General features: G+C 45.2%; 1 protein-coding gene across 8 annotated transcripts in view; it reads right to left on the bottom strand.

The window, feature by feature from the left end:
- LOC126092418 (sorbin and SH3 domain-containing protein 1) overlaps positions 1-13,674 on the bottom strand; it is a 1,056,812-nt gene that overhangs the window by 126,021 nt on the left and 917,117 nt on the right. The gene's annotated exons all lie outside the window — the stretch shown is intronic.

A 13,674-nucleotide genomic window follows, 5' to 3' on the forward strand; every position in this document is an offset into this window, starting at 1 on the left:
GCAACTGTCACGCAACGTGAGTTGTGGCACTGCAGTTCCTACACGTACAGGACGTCTCAGAAGGAATGGTCACTATTCAGGGATATGGCAGGAAGGATGACATGATGCAAAAAAAAGAAGTCTGGTAAACATGGGCTCTAAAATGCCTACTTTGAAAGCTATGAGCATTTCTTCATCTTCGATACTTTGAAACGAATCCTACTGTAAGCTCTTTGCTTTCCATATTATGGGAGGAGGTAATACGGATCAAAACAAGAAAAAATTATCTATAAACATGGGCTTTAAAACGCATACCTTAAGAGCTATGAGCGCTTGTCCAGTGGTAGAGATGTGTTTCACAGTAGAGAAGACCAACACGTTCAGTAGTAGAGATGTGCTCCAGAATAGAGGAGACGAACAAGTGCTCATAGCTCGTAAGGTATGCATCTTAGAGCCCGTCTTTATAGACACTTCCTTCTTGTTTTGGTTCATACCACCTCCTCACAAAATATGGAAAGCAAAGAGCTTGCAGTAGAATAGGTTTGTTTCACAGTACTGAAAATTAACAAATGCTTAAAGCTCTTAAGATAAGTACTTTTGAGGCGATGTTTACTGGACTTCCTTGCTTCGACTGATCGTTCCTGTCATATACCTGAATACTGACCGTTCCTCCCGTTACAGCCCGTATAGGTTAGTGAAGCCGCTGATAAACGAAATGAATCAACAGTTCTTCCTGTATCTACATTTGGCGAGCCACCCTACGGTGGACTTCTATCACTATGATACCACCCCTCTCCCGTACCAATCTCTAATTTCTCTGATTTTCTGGTCGTGGTCATTTCATTACATGTAAGTAAGAAGGTAGTAATACGCTGCTGCAATCTCCCTGGGACGTAGACTCTTGGAATTTTAACAGTGATCATTTGTCACGCTTATTAAACGAATCCGTGACAAATTGCGCCGCTCTTCTTTGGATCCTTTCCTGTTTTCCCTATAGCCATTAAGGCATTTTTGTGGGGTAGTGACACAGCCGATATCCTTCTCCATTCTTACCTTATTCGATCTTGTGCTCCGTCTCTAACGATCTGGCTATGCACGCGACGCTAAGCTCCAAACTTCATCTTTTCTATTTGTCCTACCAGGTAAGGCCTACACACAGATATTAAATATTCGATGATAAATCGATCGAGATCTTCAAAAACTATTTCTTTGCCGGCCGCGGTGGTCTAGCGGTTCAGGCGCTCAGTCTGGAACCGCGCGACTACTACGGTCGCAGGTTCGAATCCTGCCTCGGGCATGGATGTGTGTGATGTCCTTAGGTTAGTTAGGTTTAAGTAGTTCTAAGTTCTAGGGGACTGATGACCACAGATGTTAAGTCCCATAGTGCTCAGAGCCATTTGAACCATTTTTGAACTATTTCTTTCTTGGATGAATTACATACTTTTACGTAGAGTCCTTCTAATAGATCTCACCCTGGCGTCTGCTTTTCTCACAGCAACTTTTGTGCGGTCGTTCCGTTTTAGATCTGTCAGAACGGTCGAATGGACCAAGTTTTGCTCGGGGTGAAAGCAGCCAGCAACTAGCGAGTTGAGGGCGGATGTCCTGTCCGCTGTCCGCTCCGCCAGATGAAAGCTGCGCCCCTCGCCGGTCGTGGTGGTACAAGGGCGCAGTCACTGCGCTACTCGGCGCTCTGTCCCGAAAACAGTGTCGTGTGTGAGACGATTATTCGTCATCCTAGATGGAGGACTCGGGAAGAATCCACTCTATATCTAAACTCATGCTCATAAATTAAGGATAACTGCAGAATGTGGTGCCACACAACGTGGCACTACACAAAACTGGCGCTAATAGCATAGGAACATAGGGAACACACACGACACACATCTGTTAAGTTCACGGTATTGGTGATAAGTTGAGAAAACCGTCCCGAAACGCATGTGCTACAAAACGCCACTGCTTTCTGCGCCTGTATCCCGACATCAATATGGGATATGATTATGCACACGTACACAGGCCGCACAACGGGTTGGCATTCTCTGGATCAGGTGGTCGAGCAGCTGCTGGGGTATAACCTCCCATTCTTGCAACAGTGCCTGTCGGAGCTCCTGAAGTGGCGTTGAGGTTTGAAGACGTGCAGCGATACGTCGACCGAGAGCATCGCAGACGTGCTCGATGGGGTTCACGTATGGAGAACAGGCAGGCCACTCCATTCGCCTGACACCTTCTGTTTCAAGGTGCTCTTCCATGATGGCAGCTCGGTGGGTCCGTGCGTTATCATCCATCAGCAGGAAGGTGGGACCCACCGCGCCCTTAAAAGGCGGACACATTGGTGCAAAATGATGTCACGATACCCCTGACCTGTCACAGTTCCTCCGTCAAAGACATGCAGGGGTGTACGTGCATCAATCGTATTCTCACCCCACACCATCAAACCACGATCACCATACAGGTCCGTTTCAAGGGCATTAAGGGATTCGTATCTGGTTCTTGGTTGACGCCAGATGAAAACCAAGCGAGAATCACTGTTCAGATATACTTGGACTCGTCCGTGAACATAACCTGGGACCACTGTTCCAATGACCATGTACTGTGTTCTTGACAGCAGGCTTTACGGGCTCTCCTGTGGCCAGGGGTAAGTGGAATGCACCTTGCAGGTCTCCGGGCGAATAAACTGTGTCTGTTCAGTCGTCTGTAGACTATGTGTCTGGAGACAACTGTTCCAGTGGCTGCGATAAGGTCCCGAGCAAACCTACCTGCAGTACTCCGTGGCCGTCTGCGGGCACTGATGGTGAGATATCAGTCTTCTTGTACTGCTGTAGACTGTGGACGTCCCGTACTGTAGCGCCTGTTTCCGGTCTGCTGGAATCGTTGCCCAATCTTGAGATCACACTTTGTGGCACATAGAGGGCCCGTGCTACGACCTGCTGTGTTTGACCAGCCTCCAGTCGCCTAGTATTCTATCCCTCATAACGTCATCAATATGTGTTCTTTGAGCCATTTTCAACACACAGTAACCATTAGCACGTCTGAAAACGTCTGCACACTTACTCGATGCACCGTACCTTGACATGCACCAACACACTGCCAGCGCGACCGTGCGACGACCGCAGGTCAAATGCACCGCATGGTCGTACCCCGCGGTGATTTAAACCCGCAAACCGCCCACCAGAGCGTTGTTTCACCATGTATCAGCATTAGCCTTAATTTATGAGCATGAGTGTACATCTACATACGTAGCCAGCAAGCCACTGTACGGTACATTGCGGAAGAAAAGACCCGGGTTCGATTCCCGGCGGGGTCAGGGATTTTCACCTGCCTCGAGATGACTGGGTGTTTGTGTTGTCCTCATCATTTCATCATCATCCAGGAAAGTGGCGAAATTGGACTGAGCAAAGATTGGGTAATTGTACGGGCGCTGATAACCACGCAGTTGAGCGCCCCACAAACCAAACATCATCATCATCGGAAGGTAAGATGTACTACAGCTACTCATTCCCTTTCCTGTTCCACTCGCAAATAGAGCGAGGGAAAAACGTCTTTCTATAAACCTCCGTACAAGCCTTATCTTAGTGGTCCTTACGTGAAATGAACGTTGGCGGCAGCAGAATCGACCTGCAGTTGGCCTCAAACGACGGTTCTCTGTATTTTCTCGATAGTAGCTTGCGAAGAGAGCGTCGTCTTCCCTCTAGGCAGTCCCATTTGCCTTCACGAAGCATTTCCGTAAAAATTGCTTGCTGATCGAACTTACCGGTAACAAATCTAGTAGCACGTATCTGAATTCTTCACTTAATCTGACCTGGTGTGGATCCAACGAACAGTGCTCAAGAATGGGTCGCACTAGAGTTCCATACGCCGTCTCCTCGATAGATGGACTACTCTCCGTCCGAACAGGCCTCGGAAGACGTAACGGTACCGACCGACCGCCGTGTCATTCTCAATCGATAGGCGTACCTATATACGGATATGGAGGAGCATGTGGTCAGCACACAGCTCTTCTGGCCGTTGTCAGTTTTCGTGACCGGACCCGCTAATGGTCCATTCGACCATTAAGTAGCTCTTCAATTGGTCTCACAAAGAATGTGTGCACCCCGCTTGCCAACAGCGGTCGGCAGACCTGGACGGTCACTCGTCCAAGAACTAGCCACGCCCGACAGCGCTTAACTTCCGTGGTCTGACTGAAACCGTTGTTACCACTGCGGAAAAGCCGTTGGCATAGATGAGATACACTTTCCCAAAATTCTTCGAACAAAACGAAGCCGAGCATTCGTCTTCCCGACAACCTACCTCACGTGCGTATTCCACTTCATATCCCTTGCAACGTTATGCCAAGATATTTTATCAATGTGGCTGTGTCAACCACCACACGACTAAAGCTGTATTCGAACGTTACAGGATTGTTTTTCCTATTCAACCGCACTAATTTACATTTTCCTATATTCGGAGCCAGCTGTCATTAATCACACACACTAGAGATTCTATCTAAGACATCTTGTATCCTCCTACAGTCACCCGAGAACAGCAGCTTCTCGTACACCACAGCGTCATCAGTAACAGCCATAAATTGCCGTTTACGCTGTCCGTCAGGCCATTTCCGTATGCAGAGAATAAGGGTGATCCCATCACACTTCCATGGGGGGCACTCCTGACGGTACCCTAGTCTCTGATGACCACGCGCCGCCGAGGACAACGTACTGCGTTCTATTACTTAAAAAGTCTCACAGCCACTCACATATCTGGGAACTTAATCCAAATGCTCGGATCTTCGTCAACAGTCTGCAGTAGGCCACCGTGTCAAACGCTTTCCGCATATGTAGGATTATCGTATTTGTCTGTTACCTTTATCCGTGCTTTGCAGGATATCATGCGAGAAAGGGCCGAGCTGAGTTTCGCACAAGCGATTCTTTCCAAATACCTGCTGATTTGTGGACAGACGCTTATCCGTCTGAAGGAAATTTATTATATTCGAACCCAGAATGTGCTCAAGAATACTGCAGCAACACACATTAAGGTCACTAGTCTGTATTCGACATCGGATTCTAAATTTTGTCGAGCAGCAGAAGCATTATTACCATTACAAAGTGTTTCTCCAGTTTGGGCGAGCTGTTTAATGAATATTGCCGACATAACTTGCAACTTTTCCGTCAATTTACAAAGGGTATCGCGAGTGCGGGCTCTGAATGTCAACAGTGAAGGGAGAACTTTGTTGTATTATTGTATAAACAGTTGCTGTAAAGGACTTAATTGAGCTATGTCTTAAATGGAACAACAGGTTTATTGTTACCAGTCACTGTTTATTTATCTCCACGACGCGTTTCAAAGGTTTAAACCTCCATCATCAGGTGGATTTACATTTGTTAATATGACATTTGTGTGTGTGTGTGTTGTGTTACGATTTTTTGGAGGAACTTGTGGCACTGTCTAGTGCAGAAACACTTGAGTACAACTACAGGCAAAAATTTCACATCTATCTGCATATTTTTAAGCATTAGCCAATGTATTACCGCAATCTTCAAACAGTTATTACATGTAACAGATAAGATTTAAGACCCCTTGCCTTGTAAAGTTTGCTCTCATACAATCACTCTTTCCACCCTCTCCCTCCAAAAAATGGTTCAAATGGCTCTGAGCACTATGGGACTTAACATCTGAGGTCATCAGTCCCCTTGAACTTAGAACTACTTAAACCTAACTAACCTAAGGACATCACACACAGCCATGCCCGAGGCAGGATTCGAACCTGCGACCGTAGCGGTCTCGCGGTTCCAAACTGACGCGCCTAGAACCGCTTGGCCACACCGGCCGGCCCCTCTCCCTCCCTCTTACTTTCTCTTTCTCTTCTTCCCGCTCTGCCTCCAGCCTTTCATATCTATCTATGAATCCCAACCAAAATTGTTATTTGTGTATAATTTTACCACTGTAGCCAATATGATTATTGTACTTAAAGTTTGTAACACTTCACCTGATTGTATAAATAAGTATAAAGTTTAAGCAATTTTAACTTGTCGAAATCGGATTTATCTACCACGTGAGTTATTTATTCCAACGAATGTATTCAGCACCTCAAACAACACCTCCAAATCCTTTAAAAATTTATTCTGTAATAATGTTGTTAGGACGTATAGTCTTTGCACTTTGTGACAACGTTTTCTCTTCTGCTATACGATCCATGCACCCAATAGATTCCGACGCCATATTTGTTTACATAATATGACAGTATACATGTAATGTGTAACGACTGTGAAAGGAACCAGTGACCACTGGAGGTACTTTATTTTATTTATTTTATGTTTAACGTTAGATACACGTTTAATTTTTTGTCAAAAGAAACCCAAAACCATGCTCTGAAATAGTGTTTTGTTTCTCCACTAGACAGTGCCACAAGTTTCTCCAAAAAATCGTAACACAACACACACACAAATGTCATATTAACAAATGTAAATCCACCTGATGATGGAGGTTTAAATCTTTGGAACGTATCGTGGAGATAAATAAACAGTGGCTCGTACCAGTAAACTTGTTTCATTTAATGTCAATAACAGTCACGGTAAAGCCTAACCTGAAATGTTCACATTTAAAGTTTTTTTGGAGAATTTACCACACCACTACAACTACTTCGTAGCTGCAAAGGAGTCAGTTTTCGCGAAAAACACCTGAAATAGCCTGTAGGTAAGAAGAGAGGTGGAGTTGCAGCTTTTTCCAAAAATTTTCGGATGACAGTAGCATCCGTCTGAGCTGCCCCTGTAGGGTGGGATGGAAAGTTCGCATTGACGTTAACTAACGCCCAACGACACCTGAACCGCGCACAGACCGGCAGGATGGTCCAGCCTTATTACGCCGGTAATTTCATTCCTGGCTGTGACTCATAAAATCTAATAGCGGCATGTCATTCCGTCATTATTCCACGCATTAACTGCTATCCTACACCATGCTCTTTTGTTTCGACTAAATAAAAAATGCAGGAGGCCTCTTCAATTTGCTTCTGTGCCGTCGATTATGTTGTATTCCATTCCTCTGGTTAAAGTTCGGAATGAATGCTCGAAGATATTAACTGAAAGGTAGCTGTCAGTAAAACGCAGGTTGTTATTTTATCGCACTTGTTAAACACAACCAGGCCGGCCGCTGTTGCCGAGCGGTTCTAGGCGCTTCAGTCCGGAACCGCGCCGCTGCTATGGTCGCAGGCTCGAATCCTGTCTCGGGCATGGAAGTGTGTGACGTCCTTGGGTTAGTTAGGTTTCAGTAGTTCTAAGTCTAGGGGACTGATGACTTCAGATGTTAAGTCCCATAGTGCTTAGAGCCATTTGAACCATTTGAAACACAACCAGTGCCTTGACAAACAGGAAGGAATGGAGACCTACATAGGACGGAATACACGCGCTTCGTAATCACGCCTTTCTTTCTCCTTAGTTTAGAACAGTTAGGTACTGGGAGATGAAGCGGCTTGCACAGGATAGAGTAGCTTGGAGGGCTGCATCAAACGAGTCTCAGGACTGAAGACCACAACAACAAAAACAACAACATGTAGGCAAGAAGGTCATATGCCCATGTGATCAAAACTGTTAAATCGACGATGAGCGGTAACTAAGTAACCGGATGCTGCATCAAACATGGGATAAAAAAAACAACAAGAGTGGAAAAGTGGAGAGTGGCAGAAAAAATACCAATATGCAGGTTCACCATGGCGTGGCCCAATGTGTCAACAGTGACCTCGTGTTATTTACATGCTAACCTTTTGACAACTAAATGTACATACGTAAGCCACCAGGCGGAAAAATCTTGTCGTCCGTAAACATATATTTTCTAAATTATCTTCCAGAACACACCAAACCAGAAAATAGCGGCCGCTCCCGAATGTTGTTATACATAAGGGACGATCATAAAGTTTCCGTTTGAACGCTGTGCAGTTCATATTCGTTGTGCCACTCGGGCACAATTGCCTTGGGCACTGAGGCAACCACCCCACCGATGCACCAGGTTGAAGAAACTAGTTTGATAAAACGGCTTGTCCTGCTCCGTGTAGAATTCCGCAACTGCCTGTTGCACCCCCTCGTCCAACAGGAATCGTAGACGCTTCAAACCCTTTTTTACGGGATCGAAGGCGTGATAATCGCATGGGGAGGCATCAAGACAATAGGGCGGGAGCTCGGCTGTCTCTCACTTTGGTTGGTGTAACTTGTGCGTTACGAGATTTGCGGTGTGGGGACGTGAGTTATCATGAAGCCGCGATTCGGCAACGGTGGTTCTCGACAGACGTGCCGCCCGATACACATTCTTCATTCTCGGATAAATGTCTACCGGTGTCTGTCCTTCGGGGGCCAAAAACAGAATAACAGCACGTTGGTTCTGTTTGGAAGCATTTGGCAATAACGTCGCCACAGTTCACGTTTCCGCCTTTACCACACGCATATTGGAAAGACATGAATGCCATACTAGTCCCTTGCCTGCACGTCGGTGCTTATAGACACGCATAAGAGTCGTGATACGTTGCATATACGGTGTAGTAACGCCCTCAAACGGAAAGCTTTTGATCGCCCCATAAACCAGAGCAACGTCAGGAATATGACAGTGAGCCCACGATCCATTAGGCTCCCCCGTAAATTTCATTTTGAAATGTAGAGATAAGCCCGAACTCGCCCCTCCTTCTTCTGCTAAACGACTACAATTACAGTGAGCTAACCTGGCCTTGAGCTAACGCTGCCAAGGACTCATTGCACGATAAGCACAAAGACAACTGTGACATCCGGCGCTGACGAAACAGAATCGCAGTCGGCCGACCCTCATAATTTGCACGTCCAGCGTCCAAGAAGGCGTACCAGCGAAGCCAGGGAGCCGTCCGCGCGAAGGTCGATCCGAGGTTCACCGTAGCTATTTCCTGGACTTATCACCTAGTTGTAGGTGTCTTAGATGTTTTTCTTCTCCTCTTCAATCTAGCGTGGTAATATCGTTTTGGAACAGAGAGCACCAAGAGAAACATACTGCACTCTCATTTTCATTCGAGACAGCCTGTCTTGTAATTACAGAAAAAGAGGAACTTCTTCAGACAGTTATCTATAGTGCCAGAAGACAACATGAAAGTAGTTTTTGTCATGGACGGTGGAAACGATTCGACGTATACGCACAGACACTAAAAATTCCCACAAGGCAACACTCTAGGAAATTAGGAACCGTCAAGGAAATCATAAATAAAGCAAAAAAAAGGAGATCTATTTAGAGAAGCTTATGCTCGAATTACACCTGCGGGCAAGCCAATTCGGAGGGAGATGTTATGCCTGTTCTTTTGTGATCTATGTGATCTATTCTGTTGACAAAGCCAAAGAAGTCTGGAGAAGTAACAAACAAGAAAGGCAAAAGTAGACGTAGGAAAATACAAACCACATGAAAAAACACAGTCAATTCAGATCTGCTACACAATCTATGTCTATTGGGAGAAAAGAAAAATAATGGAGGAGATCAAATTACAGTACGGAGGCCAGGGGACACCGCCCACAATTTTGACGCCGTCTTCGCTATCGTCATTATTCCTGTTTTTGGTAGTGATTGTGACACTGGTGGTGTTGAGCACGACGATGATGATGATGATGACGATAAGGCGATAAGGACGACGAGGCGAAGGTGGAGCAGGTTTGAAAATCAAGAGACAAATGACTGATACCCACTACAAGGTATTACATTGTCGATTCTGCTGCTGCCGCCGCCACTGCCTCATCATGGACGTTTATGCGCATCAATCTGAAGCAGTCGTTGAACACCACAGTGCTTTCCTGAACAATCGTACGTCAGGGTTTGGTATGGTCTTCCCTTTCCCCGACATCTGAAATGCGTCCTGCACGAAGCGATTTAACGTGAAATCTTGATCATTTCACGACTTCCCAGTTTTTATGTCACAAACATTCGTCAAGATTCATAGAAGTTTAGGTAATTTTCGGAATTATAATTATTATTTCGAGTCAGAGAGGTTAATAATTAAATAAGTAACATCGTTTTTTCGAGGTGATAATAAAAGCTTATTAATAACTCTGATATTCGTATGTCCAGTTAGAGCACTGATGATGACACCGTCTGGCGCCCTAAAACCATCATCATCGGCACTTCCTATACAGAGATTTAAGGACATTCTACTTTGAAGACGTCATTATGTGAGAATGTGAAGGAGAGATCTCAACATAGAGGTCAGAACTGCAGAGAACCTTTGGGTGCGTTGACGGTGCCAACAAATCGCGGTAATGGTTGGGACAGGCACGAAAGTGCCAGGCCGCCGGGATCTTTGTCGCGGCAAAGGTGAAGTGAAAGGTCAGGCCTGCGAGAAGCGCCGTGTTTTGGTGCCAGCAACGGGACTGTAGGAGCTACGACCAGCTACTGTCAGCTGTAATACGCGATCCCTGCCGCTGTAAGTAAGAGGCAGCTTTCTCCGGTGACCAGCTGTTGCGAGCGACACTTCTGACCGTTAGTGCTGTTACGGAGACATGGCCCCCCGGAATTTGACTGCCGCGTCATCGTGAACGGAAAGCGACGGACCTCACACGAGCACGATTTCTCTCGGACGCTGCCATTCGCGGTCGCATTCCACATGAGCAAAAGCGCCGTGTGCATTATACAGCGTGTGAATGACCTCATGCTAGCGGAATCTTCTGCCCCTCTGCTTTGTGTACAGAGTGAACTATCTAAATCATTCACTACTTATATTCCACGAGCGTTTCAAGATAGCACAACGACGTTTTCAGCGAGTGGTAGTAGGCAATGTGCACGCAGTTTCGTTATACAGGTAATGCCGTTAACTCCTGTAACTGATGTATTGAAGCAGTATCTTTTTTTTTAAAAAAATGGAACGATATACACTCTAAAGAAAAGAAACGACGCGCCACTAAGGAATTATCCCAATGGGATGTAAATCGGTATACAGAGGGGTCCAAAAAAATGTATCCACTGTTTAAAAGTCCATAACTTGCAAACCAATTGACGGAGTTGTTTCATTTTTGGTGCCAGTGTAGCTTAAAGTCCAACTTAAAGATATCACTGTAGATGTCCGAAATGGTCACAATTAACATCCACACACAAACGATGCCGCCGGACTGCAGCACGAACTACTGACTGCAACGTGTTCAGTTGGATATTTGCACATGAATGTACGGTGGATTCTCGAAGTTCATCCAATGTGCGTGGCTTTTGTCGATAAACGACGTCCTTTAGTGTTCCCCACAGGTGAAAGTCCAAAGGAGTTAGGTCTGGGGAACGTGGTGGATACTCCACAGCACCTCTACGGCCTATCCATCTTCCTCGTAAATCTTCGTCGAGATACGCCCTAACACGATTTTGGCAGTGGGCTGGGGCACCATCTTGTTGAAAGTAAACTCTTCCGTCTCCATACAAGTCTCGGATGACAGGTAAAATGGATGTCTGAAGCTTCTGAAGGTACACCTCACGGGTAACTGTGCCGTCAAAGAAGAATGGCCCAATCAAGTCCCGGTAAAACAACCCACACCACACATTTACTCCTGGCAAATTCACGGTTTTGTCTACATGGACGTTGGGATTTCGGCGGCCCAGTAGATGCAATTGTGGCGCCCAGTAGATGCAATTGTGGCGATTTACTGTACCATTGAGTTTGAACTGTGTCTCATCAGACCACACAATCGTTGCGCACCATGTTAGTAAACCACTCGCAGTATTCCATTCTACGATCTGGGTCGTCCTCGTTCATTGCGTGTAGCAATCGTGGGATGTAGCACTTCCACTTAGCTGTCTTCAAAATTCGCTAAACACTTAAGCGACTCACTCCAGTTTCACGGGCACACTGTCTCATAAACTTCTGTGGTGAGCGAGTGAATTGTTGTAACACACTATGGGAGTTAGCTGGACTTGTTATTGTTACAGGTCGTCCAGATCGTTGCCTGTGTACATCTTTAACACAGCCTTCGGCTTCAAATTTGTCTCGAATGCAACGAATCGTTAAACGTGTCGGTGGCTCTGTTTGATACTCATTTCGCCATTGCCGTTGAACCTCATTAATGCTTTCGTACTTAAAATACCACTTCAAAACTGACTTCCTTTCATCGAATGTAAGCCTTGTGCCAGCCATGTTTACTCGAGTAACTAGGTGCAACTAAGAACAATACACTGACTATCTGGCGACTGTCATCTGACAAAACAAAACAACGCAATATAACGCTTGTGTGGCGATTGCCGGAACTACAAAGTATTACACTACCAAAGATGAGACAACTCCGTCAGTTAGTTTGCCAGTTATGGACTTTTACACAGTAGATACATTTTTTGGACCCCTCTGTATATAAAGGCAAGCAAGTGATTACAATTTCAGAAAAATTGAATGATTTATTCAAAAATAGGAATTTGAGAAAGTGAGAAAGCCAATGGCGCGTTCGTCCAACTCTGGCTCTTATGCTTACAAGTTATTGTACTTGGCATCTAGTGATAGAGTTATCGGATGTCCTCCTGATATCATGTTACATTCTGTCCAATTAGCGCGTTAGATCGTCACAATCTGGAGCTGGTTGAAAGGTCCAAACGATCTCAGTTGGGGAGAGATCCGGCGACCTCACTGAAGAAAGAAGCAGAAACTCTCGGCGCGTGCGGGCGGGCATTATCTTGCTAAAATGTAATTTCACGATGGTTTGCCATGAACTCGGTTACCAAGCCGAAGAACTGCTTCCATAAGGACCAGAGGTGGACCAGCGCGTCACTGATTTGCTCAATTTGTGAAGCTCATTCTCTTGAGTAAATCATCCAGTTTTTCTGAAATTGTTATTATTATTTTGTCTCTATATGTAGACCATATATACCAATTTCCGTCCCATTCAGATAATTCCTTTGTGGTGTGTCGCTTAACAGCATTCGAAAGCTCTTGCAAAGACAATAACACCGGTATAAGGCACGTTAATAGTGGCGTTAAAATATTCCGCAAAAGTACCTGAGAAACGAACTGAAATTAAAATTAAGTGTTTCGCACAGTGTGTATAGAATCAGTTTGACTATTTCTCCATAGTTCCACTTTCTCATAGCATGTGGAAAAACTCAAGAACTATATCTTTCTGTGCGAGTTCTGATTCCTCTCATTTTTGTCACGATGGTCATTTCTCCCAATATAGGAAAGTTTCGACACAGTATTTTGGCATTCGGAGGAGGAAACTGGTGATTGAAATTTCGTGAAAAGATCTCGCCGCAATGAAAAACACATCTGACAGAGAATACTCTACCAGATGTGCTAAATATAGCCTTAATTAGTGCGAAGAAACAAATAGTTTATGCTCGATTCAGCTCCTCCTCATGTATTAATGGCTTCTAAAGGACGGAGTCCGTGACTAATTGATGGGAAAAGGTTCACCAATTCTCTGGTCTCCACCCTTCCATCCTCTCTGGATCTAAACTAATCTTACTTTTATTTGCGAATGTGTTGGAAAGTTCTTGTGTGTAGAACCCCGGCACAAGATGCAGAGAGTATTCCTGTCCTTGTTGTGGAAATTTGTGAAATCATAATTATGATATAATCAAATGAAAGTATACCGTTCCAGAGACTTTTTCAAGTCTCAAGCATCTATGATATACGAATTATATACAGACTGAACCGACCAATGAAAATTTGTACCAGGATCGGGAGTGGAACCTGGGTCGCCTGCTCACGAGGCAGACACGCTAAACACTACACCACTCTGGCATAGTGGCTTTGTGCAACTGCATCTGCCT

The sequence above is a fragment of the Schistocerca cancellata genome, chromosome 1, assembly GCF_023864275.1.
Source record: "Schistocerca cancellata isolate TAMUIC-IGC-003103 chromosome 1, iqSchCanc2.1, whole genome shotgun sequence".
Lineage (NCBI taxonomy): Eukaryota > Metazoa > Arthropoda > Insecta > Orthoptera > Acrididae > Schistocerca > Schistocerca cancellata.